Genomic DNA, 24,695 nt, shown 5'->3' on the forward strand with positions numbered 1-24,695 from the left:
TTGCTTATCACTGTTGTGACCTTCATTTTTCTCTTGAAACGCTCGGCCATTTATTTCAATGACCATCCCTTTCTTGATTTCTGTCATCATTTTAACTTCTCCCCCATATTATTTTCCACTTTAACTCCTTTGAAACTTCAAAGTCACAGAAGAAGAAAAGACATTTTTTGGACCCACTGGGCTCCATTTTGTCTGAATGGAAAAAGGAGAACACACTCCTCCATCACTTCCTGCTCAATAAATCAGTCAGACCTCTGACGAACCCCAAATAAGGTTGCCGATTTTTCAAAGCTGCCCTGTTCATCACTTTGATTCATCTCCCTCCCCACACACACGCACGCACACAGACACACACACACACACACACACACACACACACACACACACACACACACACGCATGCCGACCCACGCCGATCTAACCTTCTTCCAATGTGCGTAAGTGAGTGAATAAGAAGAGATAGGTCACTGAATTCTGTGTTCAGTGTTTGCAAAAAAAAAAAAACTCATTGGTAGGCAGCAGTCAGGCTAAACACTCAAGAAGACAAAGGTGAGTGGAAATGTCAACCCTTCTGCCACCGACATCGAAGGTATCCTTCTCTTCATGTAAACCTTTGACTCCTGCTTTAAATGACGTGAGAAGTGTGTGTGTGTGGGGGGGTGGGGGGCACTCTGGCTTTCTGCCCATCCTTGTTTCATGTCAATTAAGATAATTTTTCCTCCTTATCCTTTGTCCAGCATTCTCTTATATTTCTTGGTTCTTTCATCCTGAGCTCTCCCTTGAATCCTTTGACCGCTATTTCTCCTTTAGCTTCTCATCTACTTCTTTCCATCCTCATTCACTTGAGATTGCTTACATTGTTTCTCCCTAGCCAGGTCATTGGGATTAGGGCTACTATTTTCTTAGACTGGTTTGCTTCTCATGTTTTTCCAGGTCTCCCCAATAGTACAGTATAAGTAAAGTATATCTTATCGCAAATGACATGTACAATATTGCTCCGCCCTTACAACATTAGTTTCCATAGAGTACCTGGCAGAAACTTGTCAAACAATTGTTTGAACAAATGTAACCAGCCTTGAGGCGCAACTCCCATCTGCTGCACTATGCAGTTAGGGCTGTAGAACATTAGGGCTGTTGAATAGTATGTAAAAGGTTCAAGAAGTGAAAAGAAATTCAAGTTCCTTTAATTTCATCTTTTAAATTTTAGACAAAAAATCCACGCAGACATACTCTATGGGTTCAAACGATTAAACTTGACAAAACATGAAGAGTACTACCTTGTCTGCTTTTCGACACACTGTCTGCCTTTATTTACCATATTTCCCAAGCAGTGCCCGCTGCTCTAATAGATCCAATTTCAATTGGTTACCAGGTGCTTCATCCACTTGAACAAATAAATGCCTCCCTCTATCCCTCAGGAAAAAGGCTATTGAAACCGCACTCAGATTGTAGATGCTATCGTTCACACACTGCTGAGTCCATTTAAACTCTGTTGCTAGCACCTAGCGATGCATGTCAATGCAGTTTCCATGCACCATATTAAAGATGATTTCATGTTACAGTATATCAAGGTGGCATCTTTTCCAGCAGTTAGCGTTCCTTCAGTTTGTCATGTGCTTCCTCTGCACTGTTGTATGCATCCACGTTTATGGTCCAAGAAGCTATACACACTTTAGTTCTGCTTTGTGCACCTGAGATGGTGGGATTTTTATTTTCTATTTCACAAAAATAACCTTGTCTATAATAATTTTTGAGTCATGACTTTTTCACTTGGCACATACTATCCAGTAAGTCCCTATTATCTATTTGTATTTTTAAGATGATTTGCTGAACCCTCACCTATTCACCTACTTATTTCTTTACTCTTTCTAAAATGCCCATAGATGCTATCAAAGCCATGACTAAATAGGAAATGTTGACCAAGTATGTTGAAGTGACTTTTTCGACGGAGGGACGAGCTTTGTTTGCCTGTCTGGAGGATGTGACAAAGCCATCCATCCATTCATTCCCTCTACCACTAAATCCTCATTTCCTGGAGCCCATCCCACCTGAGCTTGGGTGAGACACCCTGAAATGATTGCCAAGGCACATATAGACAATCATTCACACTCATATCCACACAAGGACAATAATCAGTTTTCCAGCATGCTACCCAGGATGTTAATATGCATATTATTTTCTTTCTTCTCCACGAGGTGAAGCATCTAACTCACTTAATTTACTTGCACACCGGTGGGAGACATTGTTGCTGTCCACAGTCCGACATTTGCACTTGTCATAAGATATTGACACTGAAAAGGCACATTTCAAAGTCACGGCAGGACATATTTAGTACATACATGAAACCTGGATATGTTCCTGAACTTAAGTTCTTGGATGAAATGGTAATCTAGGAGTGGAAAAAAAAACAGGTTATGAGTGCATACAGGTCATTAAAGATGATCTCTGTAGAGATGTATCTTCTATTTATCTCACCTGTCATTATCTGTGAGACTTTGCCTAATGGCTGGTAATGACGAGGGCATCTTTTCAGAGATGACATATGCTTGTCCTCCACTGGACACACAGAGAGGATGTGGTGACTTGCCCTTCAGATTACCATGCCTGACATTAATCTTTAAATGACTGTTGCCTCTTCCACAAGACTTCCAATCCATTAGTGGCTTCATCTTGAGATGGGGAGAGATTGCCAAGGAAGGGAAAGCAGGAAGGATGCAGGAAGTTACGGCTTTCAGTGTGGGCAGGGTGACAGAGAGGATGATGTCAATGACAATGGAGGATGGAGAGAGACTCAAAGGGAGATGTTGAGGCAACAGAGACAAATGGAGAGGATGTTTGTATGGGAAGTAGACACATTTATTCTATCCAACTAACATTTACGGGGAGCAAAACTGACATCTGCTTTTTAATCTCTTCTGTCTTATTATTTAATACATACCTAGTATATCTAGATTAGTACACATACCCATGCCAATCATCAAATTACTGTATTGACTATGCCTTTAGCTTTGTCCTCCAATGCCTCTTCCTCTTCTTTGCCCTCCTCCCTTGGCACAATTCCCCATCTTCCTCCCTTCCCTGCCCTCTTTGCTCTTCCCCTCTGCCACCTCATCCACCCTGATCCCTCCCATATGCTCATCTCTTTTTCTCTCCCTTCCTTCCATCGTCTCGCTTAAGCCCTCCTCTCACCCTCCTAACCACTCGTTTCCCTCCCTCTGCTCCTTCAGAGGTGAGCTATAGTGACTCTGACATCATTACCCTTGTTGTGACAGGTTTCATTTGTACCCTGTGGACCTATACATCAGCCTGAGTGATAGTCTGGGGCCCAGGGCCAGAGGTGCCCCGCCCAGACTGGGCCAGAGTAACAGACAGATCATCCCAAAAAAAAACTAAACAAAAAAAAAACACTCCAGCTAAGGCAGACCACTACATTTTTCTGCCACTCCCTCTGACATGTCTCATTCAATAGTTGTTGTAAACAGCTACTGAGTTGTGACTGATGTGGAAAAAAAGCAAAATGTTTTACAAAGTGCTAGCTCAACAGGTGGTTTTTGAAAAGAGCTTCACTTTATGAAAAGAGTGGTGAGCATCAATCTTGGAAGAAAATGAAAGTAATTAAATATGACATTTATCCAAGCCTATATAAAGTAACTGTATGGCATACTCTCCACATATTATAGGCTGTTTTTTTTTTTTTTTTTTCGATAATTGATGTCAGAGAATCATATTTAGTGTTTTTTTTCCTCACTGGTGAAAAACATGGTCCAATGACTTGTGTGGCCAGCAGTGAACCATTATCACACTATCATAAAATCATTGCTTCATAAAATCAGACAGTACATCAACGATGCATTGAGCTGTGGTCATATTATCATGCGGCCTTGGAGCTCTCACATCCTTTGTGGCCTTGGAAAAAAACAGAACCCACTTGAGTGTGGAGCTCTTAATGGCCCCCCTACTATACCGCTTAAGCCACAATGGAACATATCCACATTGTATTAATTCAGCTGCATAGTTTAAAGAGGTTGGAAGAATCAAGGAAGAATCAGGGGAGCCCTTAATTTTTTGTCTTTGTGAAATGTATTTAACGGTTAACATTGGAATATCAAGTGGAAAATAATAATGTATTAAAAATTAAAATAAAAAGTATAAAAAGTAGAGATATTTATTATTAAAAACTAAAATGATATTTATTATTAAAGTGCAGGACTTAAATGAAATAACAATAATTCCTTGTCATTTGTACTTATTTTGTGAAATTTTAAAATATAAGTACATTGTAAGAAAAGTTACCCTCTGCATACATTTTAATGTGTTTATTTTCAGAAAGTTGGCAAAACTACTTGCTCCAAAAATAATGCTTATCATCCCCAAAACATAAACTGGCTTGTGTTTCGTGAAATATTTTTTTTATTATATATATTTTTATTCAGTTTTCTAAATGTACAATAATACAATTGAGTGAGAGGTGCGTCATACTGAGACTGTATGAGAACCTGTGCTGTTTGATTTTGTTGTAGATACAGTAAATGCACATTTTCGTGACAGGATGGATACCCAAACATCTCCTTGTGTGTAGGGAGAGAGAAAGGTCACATTAATCATCTTGCTTTTTCACTCTCTCTTCTTTGCGATATGATGTCGTGCAAGTTGAAACCTGATTGATGGCTCATCTTCCAGCTGGAGCGTTTCGGCAAGCCGTTGACCTCTTGGGGTTTCCCTGGCATGCTCAACAGGCCATGCAGCTATTCATCGTGGTTTCTCATGTGGAATTTTTTTCATGTGTCGAAGGTATACCCAAACAATATGAACTCTCTGTCGATGGGACTAATTCAATTACCAATGTCTCTCAATGCTAAAGTTGCCCGGTTTTCTCTTTTTGCAGCGACAAAAAAACAAAGCAAATCAATGCCGACTCAATATTCCCGAGGCAGACATTCTCAAAGCATTATTATATATTTAAAAAGAATACAATTCAAATGTTCACATCTTTGGCATCCTCATGTGGAGTTTCACTTCAAGTAGTATGTGCAATACAATCAAAGAAACAAAGACAAACCTAAAAATCAATCATATTTCTACCTGTATATTTTTTTAATATGGACTCCCATCCCGTCCTTCTGTTCAGCATGACTCACTCCTGTACTGCTCCCATTTTGGATGTCAGCTATATAAGATTTTTTTTTCCACTCAGTTTGTCAATCTCTTTGTTCTCATAGACTCTGAGAGTTTGTTTTGTTCCCTACTGGATAATCCCAGTCTCGTCTGTTCACGTGAACTTTTTCTCCTGTACCGTCTAAATTTTATGATTGAAGGTAAAGTTGACTCCCACCCCTCGGGATTCCCGTGACCTGAAAAAATGTCAGCCTCTAATTTGAAAACATCTAAATTCGAGAGTAAATTGATGACAATACCTCACGTTGTCTGGCTGAATTAGTAGCATCAAACTAAGGTCATTCACATAATTACATTGAAATTGGGTGATGCAAAGAAGTAGTTATTAATATAAAGCATTAGCAGTGGGATAACAGTGAGATACATGTTTAGCCAGCATTAAATCTCCCCTTTGTGAAATAAACAGATTTCTTTAACCTTTAAATTACACCACATTGGTTTGTGGTAGTGTTAATTGGTATGCAATTGCATTATGTGAGCCTTACCTTTTCTACCTTCGTGCCATTCTTATCAAACAGCAAACCTTTAAGTATAATGTGTGCTGCATTGTCTAATACAAATACATATGAAATAAAATAAATAAACAACACAACAGCTAAGATTTGAATGTGTTTAAAAAATGCTGCCTTGGAATTCAAAAGGGTCTGACATAAGAAACGCATAGACATATGGATGTGACTGAGCGGTGTAAATTCGCTCAATGGCTCTCATTCCTCCTCTTATGTCTCACTTACGCAGTGGTGTCATTCACCTAACCTTGGTGACTGAGCGGAAGGTTTCATGGCGCCTGCCAGATCTTGGCACGACAACGCGAGGGAATAAACCTTTCATGATGAGGCGCTTAGTAGATGTCTGATAAACAGCTCCAAAATGTTTCACTCTCCTAAAGGGACATTGTATTTAGCAACAGCATATTTGTAAACATGGATGAAATATGTTTTTTTTTGTATGTGAATCTTACTACAAAAGCCAACACATCATAGGAATATTAAATAAAAAAACATCTTGAACTGAAATGGCACTCCATAGAGTACAGATCACTGTCAAGGTTACTTAATTTACGGTATATTAGCATGATTGTACGAGCTCTATGAAAACGAGCTACTCTCTTGCATGTTGAGGGCATGCAAACTTCTAAGGGCTATAGACACGTTGACATCCTTACAGAGTAGGTCAATACATAAAAAGCAATTATACTTCTTTTTTAATACAATATATATCCATCCATCCATTTTTTGCATCGCTTGTCCCCACGGGGGTTGCGGGCGTGCTGGAGCCTCTCCCAGCAGTCTGAACCGGTTGCCAGCCAATCGCAGGGCACACAGTGACGAACAACCATCCGCACTCGCACACACACACCTACGGGCAATTTGGAGTGCTCAATCAGCCTACCATGCATGTTTTTGGGATGTGGGAGAAAACCGGAGTGCCTGGAGAAAACCCACGCAAGCACGGGGGGAACATGTAAACGCCACACAGCGAGGCCCAGAGGTTGAATCGAACCTGCATCCTTTGAACTGTGAGGCGGACGTGCTAACCAGTGCTCACCGTGCGAACTAATACAGTATATATTTTTAACATGTTTTAAAAACCCAGCTTGGTAATACAAAAATCTGTCCAATATATTTTCTCATACCTACTGTCAGCTGGTACAGCTTTCAACTTTCAGCATCATGCAAGATAGACACTACAGATAATTGATGGCTGGGTAGATGGATTTGAGTCACATTGGCAAGTCTAAGACATACAGTACAATTTTGACCTCCATTAATTTTTTAGGTTAATAGAGGATGACAGATGCTTATGTCAATGCGGACAGGCACGATTGATGCTGATGACCTGGGTCGACATGTCCTGAAAGCAAAAAGAATGACTGACTAAATTCCCAAGTACAGATGAAGTATTTTTCTCCCGGGATGTTCCAGCCTTGAACATAATTGAGCCTGTCTACAGTTCAGGTGGATGGACTGCTCCTAAGAGATGGCCAGAATGTGGAGAGCATATGAAACACTCAACTGTAATGCCAATAGAACACCTTGAACAAAGGTGGCTTAACCTCGGGCTAGTAATGACTTCTCTTTTTCCTAAAAGACAGCTGGGTTTTGTGTTTTTCAATTAAAGGGCTTTAGGAATTGGGTTTCAAATCCAAATCTCCACCATTTGTTTGGAGCGTAACAAAGTTTGAAAGATCAGATCGTATCAGATCATACCCAACATGTCAAATTTAAACTGGCCCAAAGCATTGTGTCATGAAATCAATCATAAGTGGCCCGCTGAAGACTATGAATCATGAATCAAAAAGACTATGGATCATTATTTTGTTATTATAAGGTAATTTGTTGCATCTGAAGTTGAAATAAAAAAGATAAAATGGAGAATGATTTGATTTGGATTAAAAATCTGATATGATGCATTAATGATGCGCCTTATAGTCCGGTGCGCCTTATATAAGGACAACGTTTTAAAATGGGCCATTCATTGAAGGTGCGCCTTATAGTTGAGTGTGCCTTATAGTCCGGAAAATATGGTACATAACACAATCACATATACTATAATAATTGAAAGAATTACTGTGGGAAAGCATACCTTGCATCTCTATGATCAGTGATTAATTCAAGTGAAAGTCATTTACTGTGTTTTCCGGACTATAAATCACTCCAGAGTACAAGTCGCACCAGCCATAAAATGCATAATAAAGAAGAAAAAGGCATGCATATAAGTCGCACTGGAGTATGTCGGATTTTGGGGGAAATGTATTTGATAAAATCCAGCACAAAGAACAGACGTCATCTTGAAAGGCAATTTCAGCTAAAAATAGAATTGAGGCAACAACAGGCTGAATAATTGCAGCGTCTGTTAACGTTGCATGACACATAAAAAACAAACTGAAAATGTGCCAGACATAACATATTAAGAGTTATTCAGATAACTATAGCATAAATAACAAACCATCAGTGTCGCTCAAAATCACAAAATCCAATGAAATCTTCATCCTTTGTGTCACTTTTAAACAACTCCGCTAACTCCGGAGGGAGAAGATGGAGCACTTCCTCTTCTACGTCGCTCACGTCAGACTCATCGTCAGTTGTAGTTCCAATTATTCCATAAGCGTAGAGCGCCCTCTTGCGGTTTAGTGTGAAAATAACGTGAAATGAATGTGTTAATAATTTCACACATAAGTCGCTCCTGAGTATAAGTCGCGCCCCCAGCCAAACTATGAAAAAACTGTGACTTATAGTCCAGAAAATACGGTATTTGCCCCAAAGTACTTTTTGGACCATTTAAATACCATGTGCCATTGATCGACTTGTATGGTCTAGTGCGGCACATATTAATTTAATTGAAGGAAGGTAAGTAGTACAAGAGGTCAGAAAATAGGGGTTAAGAGCAGCCACGATTAAACATCATTGACATCCAATCATCCACTCCAAAAGAATCACGCCAGAGTGTTATACCAGGGTTGTTGTGGAAAGTATGCAAGGAGCTGAAATACCTTTGAAACTGCACATTTCGACTCTTGCTCAAAATTTATTTTGGATGGGCTTTCAATTTGAACCAGTTTGGTCAGAGGGGGGCGGGCATCAAAGTTTGGTATTGGCACACACTCTTTAAGGTTAGGCAAATTAGTAAAAATCATTGGTAAAAAGGTCATTGATTGCAGCCATCGACGAATGTGAAGAACCGGACATGGAGCACTCACCCTGCATGTGTTTTTGCTATTTGTATTTATTTATATCGGTACTTTTTATAAGAGCCTGTCTTCTTGTCATGATATTGAGACAAATTGCATCGTGACCATGAAAGCTACTCTGCTGATTAACTCTTTGCGGATGGCTTTTCATCTGTTGGCATTTGATGTACGGCGCCTTTGTAAGCGCCACGGTCGAATGCAATCACGGGGCCTTTCATTGCTGGGGCCCCCTCAGATTGCCTGCTTGTTCCCCAGAGAGGCCATCCTTCAGAAAATATTGACTGCTGGACAGTGAGTGGTCCTGTGTGTACTTGTAGAAAGTCTGCTTTAGAGAGGAATTGTGGTGGCTGTTATGTGTGCCCCGTGTGTGTTTTGTCTGTCTGTCCCTACAAGGAAAAAAAATCACACAGAAGCACTCAGAGGGCAAAGGTCACTAAGCTTGTGAATGTGGGAACGGAAAATCTATTCTACCCAATATATTGCCCCCAAAGCCCCTTGTTTACACCTGTAGTCTGTCACAGATGTGATATAGCTCCTCACTCTATCTCCATACGTTTAATGTTTTAGTTGATTGAACAAGTGACAGTAAATTGATCAGGGTCACGGGATGATGATTTCAGTTTGGATAGAGGATATTCTGAAAAAATCCGGCTCAGATCATAGGGAAGTTTCACTTGTTGAGCTGATGCCTCAAACATCTGGTGTGTGTTTATGTTTATTTAACATAAAGACAGCATCATTAGCTCATGCACGTTAATTCCTGACTGTGCTATGAGCTTTCTGCTTGAATGACAGTAATTATTACTTCACTCTTGACGTGGCAACACTCTTGATGTCTTTGTTTAATCCGAAACGGGAGGCCTAACTCAACGACCCACGCAGTTGCAAGGCATCATCAATGTTGAGTGAGTGTATTTGTTTTCTGTGGTACGTGAATGGGAATATACATTAGTTTCCTTTTATCTTTTTGAAACCCTTAAATCTGTTTTTCAGAATTTATCATTTACATCCAAAGGTGATTTTGATGAGTTTTTATCAACCAGTAGGAAGCTCTGTTTCGAGGTTTATAGAAGAATACAATCTTTTTTATCTTGCCACATAAGAGGTCCTACTAATTTTGGGACTCTTGCAGTGACTCAACTTGTTCCAACACTGTTGTCAGAAAAGAATAGTTGCATGACATTAACAACCATTGGCCAAATGTTGACGAAAGAGGTTTGGCGCTTGAACTTGACCCATGCAGCTTTGAGTAATGAAAAATGAATTCATATCTCTCCAAACATTTTATTTACAAGTTGTATATTGGATTTCATCGCATTATGCATTTACATTTTGCATGATTTTTTGTAGAATATAGCCCTCCTTCCTTCAAAGTATCATTTCAAATTTACTTTCATACAAATTTGCAACATTAAAGAAATATGTTGTTCTAAATAATAATAATGATAATAATTTCTGTGTGGAGAGAAAACATCTGCATTAATAATCACACTGTTGCATGGGAATATTTACTGAGAAAAGATGAGAATGACTACTAGAATAATTTTTAATGCATGTCTTCACAGTCGATACTTTATTTGATCATTGCCGATTGAACCTTTTGCCCCAAAAGAGTCAAATCTCTTGATTATTAAAAACACTTAACCTCAAAGTCCAAAGCAATTATCAGATCCACCCATCTGGTGTCTCTGGGTGAGGATAAAAAGAAAGCTGGACCAGATATCAAGGTCATCTCAGGATTCAGGTTTGAGCTGAAAACATGTGGTATCAACTGTCATGTTGTACCTATTGCCTGTTCAATCTGTCCAACAATATTGGTTGCAGCAGATGGGGTGTTGGGGGGGTTCAAGGTCTTGCCCTTTTCAACCGTCTTGCGCTACTCTAGGGTAACAGCCCCTGGGGTAGGTAATAGTGGAGTAATCCTCTTATCTATTGCTGCTTCTTTCACGGATCATTTTTCTTATGCTTCAGTCTATCATTCCATACTGAGCTGACACAAGGCGGAATATTTTCCCATTGGAGTTGTCTTCTCATTTTTGATGTGGATTATACTGACAGGCAGCGATGTAAAAAGGAACTTACACCATTAATGTCAAAGTCAAACCAGGGACTATTGATGTCAAACTATACTGATATGAGGAGTGGAATCCCCTCTGAATCGATTAGGTGATTATGACTACAGTTATGCTTGTGGATATATTCATTCAGGTCAATTCTTTTTGTTACTTTTACTGTTGGTGTGAAAACTCCATTAAAGCTGGCCTAGTTGTAACCAGGCATTGGCGCCGAAGGACAGAAAAAAACAAGGCGATGACGTGTAATGCCACATGTGACAAACACTTGGTTGCTGTAAGACAGGGAAACAAGCAGGATGTGATGGAGAAGAACTCTCTTCACGCTTTGTCTTTCAACATCACTGGGGACAAGCCACATCTAACATTATTATTAGCACGCTCATCACTAAAGATCTCAATCACTTAGACTAGGACACGTGGTGCACTTTTCTTCTGTTACTGTCTAGCAATGCATGTGTTTGTCACTTACAGCTTTTATTGGTTATATATTTTGTTCAGGATCTTGCTATTGTTATAAAGGTAGAGGTTGCCCCTTTTTACAGTGAAGGTTGAAGCTGCCCCATTGTACAGTCACTATACCTCCTGTACATCCCAGTTTTAGGGACCTGAATGTGAGTAAATGAATGTTAGATTTGCCAATACCTGAATAAAGTGTTCTGCCGTAGTTCGGTCTGAAAGTAATAAAAGTGTGGATTACTTTTTGCAGAGAGCTGACATGGTGTAATAATATGAGTTTTCAGCAAACAGCAAATCGCTTCATACACAGTAATTTGAGTCATGGGTGAGAAATGGAGAGCCGGATTGAAATCCCATTTATATTTTTTATTATTTTTGTTCATAGAAGAACACAGCTGATAAGGTGTAATTCTTTCAATGTAGCTTCTAACAACCAGTGATCTATTTATACGCAAAACACTTAACTCCTCATCTTTTGTTTAACATCGAGTTATTAATGATAGCTAAAGCCTGCTAGCTGAGATGTATTTTAGCTGTGCATATGTTCTCCCCGTTCTGCTAATGGCTGTTTGTATTATCCCACTGTGTTGATGGGTCGTAAGAAAACCACCCTGATGTGATGACCGTTTTTCACATAATAGCAACACAGGCTCCACATTGCCTCAACTGTGAAAGTGTGTGCAAGGATGTGTGTGCATGCATGTGAGTGTCATAACTGTGACTCTTGTCGGGGTGGAACAGTTCTCAAAATGTCCTATATCTGAGCGTATTTAATTTTTTTCTATATTAAGACATTTACCGGCGTAACTTGTTTTTGAAAAGCACGTGTCTCTTAATTAAATGTCGAGCTCGACTTGACTGCTCGATAATATACGCAAATGATTAATTGCTATTGTTTAGTATTGTTGTAAAACACAATATATGTTTACTGTGTATGTTGCTGTATTTGAATGGGTTAGGGTTAGGGTTAGGGTTAGTTGAAAGCTCCTGTGTGCATTCTGTGCAAGGAGATTGTTTCTGCATTTCTTGGTATCATTCAAAGTGTCTAACCCCTCAAGTGGTCAAATCTGTTACGTGTTTTGAGCCATTTTTTGACAAAGTTTTATATACCTATATGGGTCAAATTGTCCTGGATCAGTCCAATTTTGAACGTAGCCGTTTGAAGGGTGTAGACTGTAGAGGGATGAGTAGGGTGCATTTGTCAACTATTCGCATTACCGTCCCGGAATTGTCTCAATCAATATGACAGCCATGTTTATCGAATAAACTAAAAGTGTTTTATAAAGAGCTATAACTTGAAACAAATCAACTTTCTTGATGTCTCAATCCCAAACACAACCATTTTAGCTGATGGCTAAGTGTAAAGACGAACAAGAGATGTCGGACAATAGTTTTTCCTGTATATTACAGTATAAATGAAGTCAGAATTAATCTGGATATTGACCGACATGTCTGTCATGTAAAGTAAAAATGTTTTTCATGAGACATCATTTCCTCCCTGCCCCAGCAGCCACAGTTAAGGATTTCTGTTTAACAACAACACCCTTGGGATTTAGAGAGCCAAAGCTCCAATTGAAAAATGATTTCCCTCACAATTATGTGAGGACAGTGTGCGACCCCCATCTGCATCCATTGATCAAGTGGAAGAAGTTGATTGGAGTCTGCTTGCTATGCCATGACTTAATCCTGCCTTGCTGTAGCACAGCTCTTGAATGAAAGGTGTTATTATGTTCTCTCCTGTTTCTCCTTTGTTTTTCCATTAGTCTTAATAGGCATTGTAGGCTACATTTAAAGGAACAATTCAGTGGTTTACACTGTGTAAAAAAAATCCTCTCAAGTGGTATATAGGGTTCATCTAAACTGCATGATTGTGAGGAATGTTGTTCATAGCCTTTGCTCACTCATCTGTAAGGATTCACTGTTGTAATAGCTCCAAACAACAATTAAATGCTTGTCTGAAAGATAATGAGACAAATGCTTAGGGAGCCAGTTCCAAAACTCCAGTTTGAGTAAACTGGAAGCCTAATACCCCCCCAATGCCTCTAGGGTCTTTTGGCGAGCAGAGAGCTCTACGGGGAACATTGTGAGAGTGTCATCTCCCAAATGTCTATCCTAATTCTGCCGCCCGGCATAGTCGGATAAAGACCCCACCGGCACAGCCGCCAGTGTTTCAAGTCTGATTAATCTACTGATTAGGTTAATCCAGCAATGCTTCAATGGAGGGGAAAGTGCTCTCTTCCAAAAAAAGGCTATTGTGTTCCGTCTCTTTTAGTTTGAGTGTTGGGACCTGTCAAGTGATTATCTTGAGACTTGGGTCTAAGGTGCTTATCAGATATCCCCACCTTCGTCCTGTTTTCACAGGGATTAAATAGAATATTGTTCAAAAATGAATCTTTAATTTGTGTAATTATAATGAGAAGCAGCAACAATCATAAATATCACAATAAAAATATAATAACTGCATTATGATGCCAGAATGGCTAAAACTTTGTGAATGTTTATTGTTTTTTTTGTTTGTTTTTTTTACATTTTGGCAAAACGTTTGGCACTTCTCTGAAATATAGTATTCGCTCTTTCTCAAACGGTATATTTAAGGCTGGGTAGCTTCTTTTGGTACTGGGTCAGCGCCAAATGTTACAGATTGCATATTGTTATGAAAATTACACGCACATTTTATCGCTAGTTGCTTTTTACTTTCTATGTGCAGTCTCTGTCTTCCAAATAACTTGTCAAATTTGTTCTCGATTGAGACCCGGGTTATTGTTCAAAGGTACCGAAGGTAATGAAAGTCATGTTGGAAGAAAAAGCTTACAAAGACCAGCGGAAACTACAATAAGAGTCATTTCCTGATTTATCACCACTGTTGCAGCAATGAATAGAGAATGTTAATGAAGGTCAAATGACAAAACACTTTCCTTGGCTTTATGGTGAGGTGGGGTCTATTAAATACTACACACTGTTACACACACACATACACACACATACACACTCGCTCAACTGCTTAATGATTAGAGAACATTCACTTAGTAGCTCCTATTCTATAGAGTAATGCTTTTCAAAAGGTTTACATCCAATTAGCCTTTTAGCCTCTGCAAATCTTTAAAGCAGAAAAAAAAATGCATCATTGTTTATATGCAATCTCCAAAGCTAATTCTCTATTTAATAGTCAATTAATTGTAAATAATTAAGAATTTGGCAATGGTGTTATTTGTAATCCTGTTGCTTTTTGCATGCTGCTTACTCTGTGTAAGAAAATGAATGTGGTTACTGAATAGAGAAGATATTTTTAAGGGCTTCTGTCAGAGACGCTAACATAGCTGTGGATTGTTCAATTTGGTTGGTTACTTTGAGTATTGACCAGGAGTAAAATATCTTCATGTTCAAGGTGGCGGTGCACCCCAATGCTATAACATCTTGAGCGTCCTTGATAAACCATTTTTACATTGACTTTGCTTACCATTAGCTCCATAGAATCCGAGGATGCAGAATCATGATAGTCGACATGGTCACAGGTGATTCCAACCACATAAAATTGACGGCCGGTCTACCGGATTAATACTAACATGTCGCCATGCCATGCAGATTGATATCAGTTTTACTAATAACTCCAATTTGTACTTGGAAGCTTTTGATTTACGGTAAACTCATGATTCATGTATTCCTCCAAAAAAACGGCATAGCTAAAATCAGCGGACTCACAATTTCCATTCGGTCAGTTATCCTGAGGAAAAGACTGTCTTGAAATGAAGAGTCTTTTATCCTTAAGACTTTCAGCATTTTCACACCAATTAGCACATCACTAGATCAACACTGAGACCCTTTCCCAAGTCCATAGGGGAGGCCCAAAGCCACAACCGCCACTTTTAAGATTGGATATCACCCCCTAAAACCGCACTGCTTCAAGTTACACCGGGCAACCACCTAAATGGGCTTAAATATTTAATTGGGCCAGGAGAACAGTTACATCTTGGGAGGATGGCAAAGCTTTAATTTATTTAAGATGCTCAAACAGAGAGATTTACTTTGGAGGCAGAAAATTGCAAGAAGAAGTATCAGTGTGGCATTTTTCTGTTCAGCCCAAGGGGTTTGTCGGTACACTCCTTTTGCAGGGCACCTTAAAATCTTTTCATGTTCGAACAGGTAAAACAAATGTGCAGAAACAATTTCTTGTCCGTGGCGTGCAACAGTGGAAGGACTTGAATAATTAATATAAGGTTTGCTAAATTTGAATCCTTTTACATTTTACAACCGCAAATTGATTCTCTGACCTTGTTGACCCTTAACTCACTTCATCTTGGATCATTCTGCTGTTTGAAGAGACAGTGGTATGAAGATGGTGGCAAGGTACGCCTACCTCCCTAATTCCCGAACACACAGCAGCGCTGGAAGTGTGAAACAAAAAGTGCTGTCACTTTTAATTATATGCGGCCCGATTTACATCACCAGGTGTGGCAGGTGTTCTGTGTACTCAAGCAGGGGCAACAAACATGCATAGAGTAATTTATTCTAATCGCTATCAAAGCTGCCACTTATCCACAGTGGCGGGGTGGTTGTTTGTGTGGGTGAAAGTAGGGTAAAAAGGGGATGGGTGGGGGCGTGAAGGCTGCTGGTGGTGGCATGCTATCATGCAGTTCATCCTTAATGAGTGTGGATTAGCATGGATGATCCGGGCTTTGCAAAACCTCTGGTCCAGGCCCATGTGTGTGTCTGTGAATGTGTGTTTGTACATCATGGTGCATCAAAAGTCAGACTGGAAATTGTATCCAGAATTGGCCACTATTGTGTGTTTTGTTGGTTTGAGGATAGAGTTTTGTTTTAAAGAGTTGCTTTGATTCATGTAGAATGGGTGAAGTGATATCTGAAAGTTTATGTGTGTGCTTCCTGTCAATCATACACAGCTCAATACCGCCTCCACCTTCCCCAAAGATGTGCATGAAAACTGTTTAATATTTGTCAGCAGTGATTTATTCATCCATTTAGTTATTTATGAGCTGTTGCCATTTGTCAGGGAATAACAAAACAACAAAAAGCAGTATCCTGGCAGCTAAATTGAATTGGCAAGTTTTTTCCAGATTGCGCTGTGCAGTGAGCCTTCACTATTTGTCGGGGATCGGGACAAAACCCTTCCGTGAATAGCGTGAAAATCTACAAGTAATTGACGCCCATACAAAACGTTTATAATTATCTATTGATGCCACAAGATGGCGGCCAAGCACTTTTCTTAGTCGACAAAGTGCTTGACTAAATAAAGCTCCTGCCTAAGCGTTATACAGGTGCCTGCCACCAAGATAACACCTGATGGCATCAGAGCAATATTTTTATGTGTGACATGGCTTTGGTCTGACCAGAAAAACAACGAAAAGGCATGCTTTTTACTTCGCCAATTAACTTTAGATATTGCAAAATAAGTCTACGAATTGGCAAATTTGCCGAACCATGAATATCCGGGGCTCACTGCACATAAACTATATTGTCATTGTTGCGGACTCTAAATGCTACTACCTGGAGAAAAATCTATTTTCTGTGACATGTTTACATTTATAAACCCACACTCCAATTAGAAACATGCCATTCCAGTTGTTTATTATCTTTAACCTATTTAACATCCTTTTGCTGAACCTACCTTGACTTAACCCCCAACAGTATTTACAGCACGTCAGATGAAAATCAGACAGCCAGATAGAGTAGCAGTCATAAACATGTTACCTGGGAAATAATTCATAATTAATCCACTGTGTCCTAACCTTACCCACCCCCCCACACACACACACACACACACACATATATATATATATATATATATATATACTGACAATTTACTCCCCCACCCACTTGCTAGGCAGTCTTTGGGAACACAGATGTGACCACCTCGGCACCTTTCCAGCCCAATGTCACCACTGCGCCTTATCAGAGGGCATTGAAGGGGATTTAGCCCATCTATCCCCTCCCTGTCCAGCTCTGCATGTTCACAATAGAACATCCGCTCAGTTTTATCCCACCCATCATATCACGAGCCATTAACACAAGGGACCTACAATAACATTATTTATGGAGGCATTAATATTATCGACCTGCATGCTGTCAGGTGAAATGATTTATTTTTAGTTAGGAAAGGGAGCCATATAGAGGTGGCAGGTGGACTAATCGGATATCAGTCACAGTCCGTCCATATGTAGTCAACATTAAAAAAAAAGCACAAGTTAACAATGATGTATTGGCACATACCCACCTCAGGTAAGTTCAAGTCCAGTTTTAAGAATGGTGTTAGACCTCACAAAACTAGAGATTCAACTGTCTGGATATTTAACAATCATAACCAAAATGATCATGGTTAGTTATAGAATATAATTATTAATTATGAACGTTTTAAAAAAAAAAGCACATTAAAAAAAGAAGACGACCCATCAATTCACCTACCTTGGTACTTTTTACAGGAAAAAGGCGAGTTGGTTCTGAACGAAGCAAGACGTGCATTTCTGTTTCTGTTGAAGGGTGCTGAAGAAAATGAGAACAAGCAAAGTGATAAAGTATAATGTGGGTCAGAATGTAGCCTGGAGTACTGGTATTTTAAAATACATTTCAATGACTAAAGAAAGTTATTAGTGAAGTGAATGAATGTGTAATTTTTACTCTATCCAAAAAACCTTGACTGATACCTCACCTCACTGTTTTTTTTTTTCCTGAATTCAGAAAACATGAGGTCTATCTTATTATTTTTACATTTGCCTTTTTCAGCCTTGAGCTGATGCACTTACCAGTGTAGTCTAATATGCGTGACCACGGAAACATTGCCCTCTCAGCAATTCCAAAATGTGAAGAGGAAAATCAGTTTGAACTGTAAAAATATGTCCACACCTTTGACATTTGTCCAGTGTGTATATTTTCTGAAGATGATGAATGGTCAGTCAATTGTCTTTATTTAGTGATTAATCATTTTACTCTCCAGACTGCTCTGCCTTCGCCTCTGCGCTTTCTTTTACCTTTATTGCGCTTACCTCACTCTGCCAGCTCATTACCCCTTCAGCCTACTCCTCTGTCCATCACATATACAGTCACACATACTATACACTTGTTGCTTGCAAATTCCTTTTGGGTCTTCTTATTCCTCCTTATCCTCCAACGCCTCTCCTGTATTCTCTCCTTTCGAAGTGTCCCATCAGATTCACATTTCTCCATCCGTGTCTCATCTCAAACTTGGATTACTATCTCTCTTGAGTCCACTATTCTCACGTCCCTTGCTCTGTGGTGACAATTAATGATTGATATTAGAGTTTGACCAAATGACAGTTGAGTACAACAAAAATGAACTAAACACCACAGATGGAGGCTCTTTTCCTCTTTATTTCCTTCTTTTCTCCTTTTTATATCTTTCTATTTGTCAATTCGGCGATGCTGGTGCCTTCTACCGCACCTCGGCGTGTGCAGATCGCTTCGGATCAGATATTTTTTTCCCTGGGACCGAGATGGCTACGCACAATGGTCGAGGCTGGCGTGAGTCTAGGACGGCTTCCTGCTCATCCGGCCGGTGCTGACCGGGTCCTTCGTCTTGGCCTCGCAGCCGCGCCCCCTTGTGGGGGGTACGCTCCCTCGTGCTCGTCTGAACCAACGACGTTCGCCGTGCCAGCCCCATGGTGACCATCTGCACGTGCCCCGACTGGGTGCCCAGGACGCTGCTCACACGTTTGCTTGTTTTGTGATGTTTTCACCGATTCACGACCACGGTCCATTGGACGCCGTTGAACTTGACTGCCCTTACACTTGTTTACAGACTCCGTGAAGGCTATTTTATGTGTTTTGGGGTGTTCTTTGGTATTGAGGGGGGCTGGTTTGCCGCTGTTACTTTTTTTTCCTTTGTCTTGTTGCTCTGCTTTGATGGCTTTTAACTTTCACACTTTCTGGCTTTCTTTGTGGTGCCATTGTGTAACGTAAGAGCCTATTGAGTTGCGCTCATGCCATCTGTGTGTCTTTTATATACCCGCTCTGTGGTATGGATACTGCTGGGGCTTGAATTTCCACACCCCCGGGATCAATAAATGTTCAATCAATCAATCGATCAATCAATCAATCAATCAATCAATCAATCAATCAATCAATCAATCAATCAATCAATCAATCAAGTTTAAAGTTTAAATGTAGTGTTTGTTTTCCAGTACATTGTTGGGTGTTTGTGCAGTGCATCTTCTCATTATATTATATTATATTATATTATATTATATTATATTATATTATATTATAAATTATTGACTGGCTGCTTTTAACTTTGAACACAAAGGCCAAAGACCGGGATTAACAGTATTGAGGCCATTGCCAATATGCTCATTGAGAGCGATAATGTCATGTATGTGGTCATGTCGCTGAAAAGGAAAATGAACAAAATCATCTCCGGGCACGCATTTCATTTCCCAATTTGCCATGCACCATGATGCTTGGCCATCTGTCACAGCAAGGTGACTAAACGCAACGCCAATATGTTGCAGGGTCATGAGAAAACAAACTGCTATCCACACGAGTGGTGCAAATAACTGTCCTGCCAGCCCCCAAATCCTCAGCAAGAACTGAGTCTTGCAGAGACTTTGAGCTGTTTGATCCCACCTACATGCTATTGTTGCGATGCCAGGACAGTTTTCTGTTTTCTTCTATGTGGCTTTAGAATGACTTTTTAGCTTCCTTGCTATTCCGCCAAGCCGTCATTGTGGTTGATTAATGGCGACTTGCCTGGCCAAGGGAGTGTCTCATGCAGAGGAGGAACCGGTAGTACGACAGCGTGTGTGCACTGAATAAATGCTGTACATTAAACAAATTCCCATGCGCTTGTCTTAGCAGCCAAGCATGTGGGAGGATTGCAGATCATGTTTTCCTCCCTCTCACATATTTGAACTTACGTGTTAGTTTTCACAGCATATACTTTTCTATTTTCACCCCCATTTGGGCCAATATCACTGTCCCAAACAAACCCCACATGCACATACGCACGACCACACACATACCTGTACCTAGTCTCTACTGGCCTGTAGACAATGCACCATTAGAGTGCGCTGGAGCCAACCTGTTAGGGTCTGATTGGCCAGCAAGCACCAACATGACCCCTGTGGCCCATTAGAATGTTGACCACTGAGGTAATGATGCCCACTGAGGATGCTGGGAGACTATGTAAACCCAAATACAGAAAGGGTAAAGAAGCCAGTAGGAACATTTTCTAAGTTTCAGAAGATTATATTATATATATTTTTTTTTATTTATTTTATTTTGCAAAAAAATGTTCAGACGAGTAAACTGTAAGTGTACAGGTACTCTGCTCTCCTGGGTGTAAAGATTAGTGCCAGTTTTACTTCCACTCAATTGACAAATATTACAGGGAAACATTCTTAAGCATCAATCACTTTCTTGCGATATGCAAAATACTAGCTTCAATGAATCCAAATTCAAAGTCTGCACTTACGATCGAGTAACATGAGGTGCAAAACTGACACTCATGTCAATTGTAAATGGGAACAAATAAATATTCTAAATATGTTTTTTTGGTAAAGCACCTGAGAGTCAACATCATACAAGAGCGAAATGTTTTCACATGCAGTTCTTTGTAATACCCTGGGGAAAATTGGATCATGGCCACTGATGAATCTTACATGAAGGCAGAAGACTCAGCATTCATATTACTCAAACATGCCCCTGTTGAGTATTCCATAAATGATATTCATAATATTATCCTGGAGGAAACTCATCACTGTTGAGCTCTTCTGACTTTGTAAAGGCTCCACATTGGGTGACGTGGACAAAGATCCAGATCCGAGAGTTTTACTTTCAAATCAAATGAGGATATTGTTTATTTTTGTTTTGCAAGAAAACACTGCTCAATAAGGCATTGATCACATTTAAACATAGGCTACACAACTATTGTGCACGCACATACAGTATATTGACATTTTCAGACCTGGCTCGTTAGAGATGTGAAGGAGAAAATGATCAAACAAAAAAAAAAAACCCGGAAGGATTTTATGTAGATTTGCTCTGCAACTCTCTGGCAATCAGCACCAAGTCTCCTCTTTGCCTGAGAACTGCCGTGCTGTGGTCACAAAGGGCCAGGAGAGAGAATGAGAGATAAACTCATCTCAGCGTTTGTCGACTTCCCTCCACCCACCACTTGAAAAAAAGCACTTCATTTACTAGTCTCTTTCATTAATGTTTCTCTTTCATTTTCCCTGTTTTCCCCTTCTCCCTCCTCCAATTTCTCGACTTTAAAGGTACGCGTGAGCAAGTAACAAGAAGAAGCTGCTGGAGTAGCTGAAGATATGACGTTCAAGACCTTTTGAAAAAAAGCCAGTGGTGAGTGGGGTCCTGCATTTATGCACAGTTTGCCACTATTTTAGAGAAGAAATTTTCTTCTCTATAGGGAATATAGTGTTTTTCAAAAGATCTTTCCATAGGTCTTGGGGGGGAGCTGTTTTTTTTTTTTTGTTTTTTTTTCATAAAATTTTTTTCATATTTCTACTATTATAGAAACCATTCCACTTCGCTATTGCCGTTTTCAAACCTGCAATAGCCACAGTGTAGGATAATCCTATTTGAAGGGAAAAATATAAGAAGGTTTTTATGATCCCATCGGGATTATTTTTTCAGATAGTGTGACAGCCATGTGACTTTGATTTAAGAATTATAACTTGGTCTGAAACAGTACTATCTTCTGGATCTGACAATTCATTGATCCCTTGCCTCTAATTTGTAAAAGTATATAAATCACTGCAAGTATGTCATATGACGGTATAATGTAAGAATGTGGAAATCAAACATAGATATGACAATTGTTTTTTTAGGATAACAATGGTGTATTTTCTGTCCGGGTTTGACGTTTGCATGGTGGAGTGATGAGGATCCAAGTGCAAGGAAGCAGGGAGACAAATTTTGTGAGCAGTAGTAATCGCAAAAAAATAATGTGTTCAACCTGGACAAGACACAAATGGCTGAGGAAGCAGATAGGTGGACAACATACTGTCCACGGGAACACATTGCTCTTGACCATAATTGCAATTTCCAAAAGCCCTGGTCACAGTTGTTAAGTTTTTTTGAAAATATATTCTTTCTCCCTAATGATCTCCACAGATTGATGTGTGACAAACTGTCACCTTTGACTAATTGTTTGCGCTGCGCCTGTCCATTCATATTGACAGGCGAGCCCAGGCTAAGCGCGTACTATCATCCACCTGTCACTGCCAAATAGCTTTGAGGACGTCTGCCTGCACTGCAGCTTTTCTGTCATCCAATATTGCACATTGGTGGTCTTTAAAGAGGATAGCTTTCACATAGGTGTGTAGAACAGAGCTACAGAGCTTCTACAGAGCGAGCTAATTTTTTTTCTTTGTCACTGACACTTAAAGAGGTCCTTTGTCCTTCAGATGTATATCACTGCATATTTCTTGGTTGGGTTGGAAAACTATTCGCATTGCACTTTGCATGGTAGATAGTTTCATTTTGAGTTGAATTACTGTCTCTTCTAAGAGTGACTACTGCCGGTTAATACCCTGCTCACTCTTTTCTCATTGGGTACACCAACACTTGATTCTAAGTCCTGTTGGCAGAGCTTTTCACAATCACGAACTGTAGACGAGGTGGAGGAAATGTGTGTCAGAGCAGATGTAGGGCCAACCATCACTACTCTATGTGCTTCTCATCTCCGCTCCAGTCAGGAACTACCAGCCTGTTAACTAGATCCACTATATTGGGACATCCTGGAATTGACTGCTAAAAATGTGCATCAAACGCCATCGAGCTTGCACAATCAAAGTGTGAATTTTCTGAAGTTGCTCCAAATCTCAGAGCTTAACCCAGTATTATATCATGCAGAAATCAAAGCACCTTGAAAGAAAGACCTCTATTTAGCATAAAAAGCATTGTGAGATGTGTGAGGTCTTATGTCACCCAACTCCACGTTAAGCATTTGTCATTTATCATAAAAGTTAAGCGAGCGTGTGTGCGTGAGTGTATTATTATTGGTAGCAGTTTTTTTGTTGTTTTTTTAAATCTGATCAAACCGGAACTTGTGTATGATTCCCCCAGTCAAGTTCATTCAAAAGGTATATACTTATATATTTACAGTCACATTTTTTACACATTGTGTAACCAGAACCAAGTGAAATAAGTACATTGAGTCTCATTGCCATGCATTTAGTTGATTTTTTGGGCTTCTCCCAAACATGTACCTGACCCTCCATTCTACCTGATTGCCGTTGAGGGTTATAACTGCCTCCAAAGGAAAATAATTGAAGCCTGAGTCATGTAATGTGTAAAATGATCCTGCGAAGTGCTGTTGTCACGAATAATAAATTGTCTGCAATGCATGTCAGACAAATGTGTCAAATTTTCAACACCTCTTTTTTTAAATCGGAACAACACGAGAGCTCTCGTTACTACTCATCGCTTAGGCTGCAGTGGGAAAACTTTAGTGATGTACAGATGAAGGATGCACTTTGCTGTCTGATTTATTGTGCATTTTTGTTGTGCTTTAAGAGGCAGGAAAACATGTAATTGGATCAAAGTTCAGTGACTCTAATGTTTGATGTTGTTTATCCCAACTGGTGAGTTGGCGCTAACTAAGGCAATTTGGGTCAGTTGGCTGATGTATCATTCTGCCTCAAAGGGGCACTGTTGGGGGTTTTATGGGGACCATTTTTATTTTTGGATTACAACATCAAATCAATTTCAACATGCAGTAAAATTGAGGCCAATTGCTGCATTTTTTTTCCCCCTTGGGGGTTACTACACCTTAGCTCCTGTGAATACTTGTGCCTTAAATGGACAGAGCACATCTCTTTAAGCTTTTAGCAAATTGCTCAGGACTTTGCGTTCGAATGAACAAGTAACGGCAACCACTGACTGAGCTTTAAAGACAGTTTATAAGGAAAGGAAGAACAGTTAACTCTCGAGTGGCTTCCAGGATGTTAGCAGCGCAATTAAACAAAGCTCTGCTAATCTTTACAGCTGGCATCCAGAGACATTGTGTTCTCACAGCGCACTGCTATCAGCTGGTTAATGTGCCTTGTGAGCTTCTATCAGCGTCATCGTAACACTGGCGTCACTACACACTGCGCCCGTGCAACCCTCATTATGTAGAGAAAAGTAGCCTTGCTGGAGGAACCCTCAAAAAAACACTCTGCAAGTTTTGAGAAGGTATGTACTGTAGTATGACTTTTTACTTTTCATTTTGGTGGACCACAGCACCAAGATCATGATGGCTTGGATGTTGCAGTGTTTACAGTGCTGTTGTTTGTGGAGGTGTTTGTATTGAAACAACGTTGTCATCTTTG

At 39.9% G+C, this 24,695-nt stretch overlaps 1 protein-coding gene across 4 annotated transcripts in view; it reads left to right on the plus strand.

Moving 5' to 3' along the window:
• The window catches only part of ptprsa (protein tyrosine phosphatase receptor type Sa), a 313,388-nt gene that overhangs the window by 165,642 nt on the left and 123,051 nt on the right, over nt 1–24,695 (plus strand). For 3 of the 4 annotated variants that reach the window (XM_085929036.1, XM_085929035.1, XM_085929040.1), the window contains one exon: nt 21,639–21,720. The exons of the other annotated variant lie outside the window; for it this stretch is intronic. The gene's annotated coding sequence lies outside the window, so the exon portion shown is untranslated. The remainder of the gene's footprint in view (nt 1–21,638; nt 21,721–24,695) is intronic. 4 annotated transcript variants of the gene reach the window in all.

The sequence above is a fragment of the Syngnathus leptorhynchus genome, chromosome 13 (genome assembly GCF_054491065.1).
Source record: "Syngnathus leptorhynchus isolate UIUO chromosome 13, UIUO_Slep, whole genome shotgun sequence".
Classification (NCBI taxonomy): Eukaryota; Metazoa; Chordata; class Actinopteri; order Syngnathiformes; family Syngnathidae; genus Syngnathus; species Syngnathus leptorhynchus.